The following is a 2,080-nucleotide window of genomic DNA, read 5'->3' as shown; positions in this document are numbered from 1 at the left end:
GTCAAAAGGACCAATTCTTCTGCAAATAGAAAAGTCTTCTGTCCATACCTTCCCTGGAGTTCCTCTTCTGTAGACTAAATCAAGGAACATATTTTTGCTCTTAACTATCCATTAAGCATTAATAATAAATCCTTATATTTTTAGAGTCTTCACTCTACCAAAGCTTTCACATATATTTCCATTAACACTCACTCTGAGAGGTCCGGCAAGTGGCCTGTGTGCGCACAGCTGGAATGTGGGTACACTGGGACTGAAAACTCATAAACCCTGTGAACGCTCCATTAGCTGACATTCCCCATCATCAAGACCTCCCCCCACCCCCGAGGCAATAGGGCTCTGGAGTAATGCTCGCAAGAAGGTAGCAAAGTCAATCTCCCACGCTGGACTCTATATGAGAAGACAGCAATCTCCCCAGCTTGACTCTACATACCCCAAGAACGCCTCCATTCAAAGCAGAGGGTGGCAGCAGCGCCGCGTTCTGCTCGAGGCGGCCGGCCTTCTGCGACTCCACAGCCCCACCTGCTGGAGGCTGCCTTGCACACAGCCTGACCGTCCACAGCCCGCCCTGCGCTGCTGCTGTGGCTGAGTCCCACGCGCCACCCCGCGCTGGGGCTGGTTTGGGGACCACAGTACAGGCTGGTAGCCTCAAACTTTGATTGGCGGAAGCACCTGTATTTTTTTCATACTCTATGGTAGATCTTAATCTAGTCTGTTGAACTAACTCTGCTTTTTCTGAACTTCAGTTTCTCCAGAGTCGTAACCAGAGAGATCTCAGGCCCGGCTTGGCGGGCCCTCCTAGCGTGTTATAGGACAGAACAAAACAGCTCCGATTCTCTCAGATGGAAAGAATTGGGACTTCGGAGAGCAACTGCTATAAATTTCAGAACCAGGGGGAGAGAAGGAGCAGCATTCCCCAGGAAACAGATGGAAGAAATGAAGTCTCAGAGAATCAAACTAAGAAGCCACAAGAAACGGACTGTATTCAGCCATTCACTCGGCTGTATTAAATGAGCACCTACTATGTGGCTAATACTGTGATACATGGATGAAACAGTCTCTGCACTTTAAGTCTTTTCATTGGGACTTTCACTTTCATGGGGACATCGCCTTTCTCCTGGCCATCTTCCTGTCGGTTTTCCTTCTGTGTTCTTGGAAACCTCAATTCCACTAAAAACAAATTCTTCTAAATCCACAACAACTTCCAGGAACTTTCACTATACTTCCTCCTCCTTACCATAACTGAAGCCTGGGCTTGCCCCAAGGACACTGATTCCCTTGCAGCCCTCTTAAGGGAAAGCTACTCTTCCTCCCACGAGTTCTATTTTCTAGCCAAGAAGGGGGCACTTAGGGTCAGCAGTCTCCCAGCTTCCCCTGCCAGTTCTACAAAATTACTTTTCTACCTTTGTCAAAATCCTCCTTAGACCAAATGCCCTCTACTGCTTCTGGCTGTCATTGACCCTGGCCCACAGCGGCTGAGGACTCCCCCATTTACCTTACACATTAACTCCCACCCTCATCCTGAGACAAATTGCCAAACCCAATCCATCCCACGCCCTAACCTTCCCCTCTTTCCTAATCACTTCAAATAACCTTCTGCTCTACTTACATTTTTCAAGGCCACAATTAGACCATTACTAGCATAGCTTCACCGCCTCTCAAAAATGAAACTCGGGATCCTTTGGTAGTTCATAAGCGTGACGACTGGGTTTTCACTTTCATGTGTGAGATGTACCTCCCTGAAACCTTGTTACAACATCGGCACATGACCCATCTGATGTGGAAGAAAAATGAAACTTCCACATCCCACTCAAATCACAATCCTTCTAGCTTCATTCTCTTCCTCCCACTTCACCACTGCTCTGCCTCACTGAGTTCCAGCACTTTAACCCCTTCGTGGCCTCACAGTTTATCTTTCCTTTCCACTCAATTCCCAAGTCCCAGTCTTTCAAAACCCAAGCTAGACCTGTAGCCAATGACTGCTTTCCCACCAGCTCCTTCAATACCCTTGCTCCCTTTTCCCTCCACTCGTAAGTCCTGGAAAACCCTGACTACAGAACCCAGCTCTCCAGCTGCCTGCCCT

At 48.2% G+C, this 2,080-nt stretch overlaps 1 non-coding gene across 1 annotated transcript; it reads left to right on the top strand.

The window, feature by feature from the left end:
* The first annotated feature begins 1,673 nt into the window (after positions 1-1,673).
* Positions 1,674-1,777, top strand: LOC120360581 (small nucleolar RNA U13). The gene has a single exon (XR_005577044.1). It is a non-coding gene; the product is annotated as a small nucleolar RNA U13 (small nucleolar RNA).
* The last annotated feature ends 303 nt before the right edge of the window (positions 1,778-2,080 follow it).

This window comes from Saimiri boliviensis, chromosome 11 (genome assembly GCF_048565385.1).
Source record: "Saimiri boliviensis isolate mSaiBol1 chromosome 11, mSaiBol1.pri, whole genome shotgun sequence".
Classification (NCBI taxonomy): domain Eukaryota; kingdom Metazoa; phylum Chordata; class Mammalia; order Primates; family Cebidae; genus Saimiri; species Saimiri boliviensis.
Note: the sequence above shows the minus strand (reverse complement) of the source record. Positions and strands in the feature narration are given on the sequence as shown.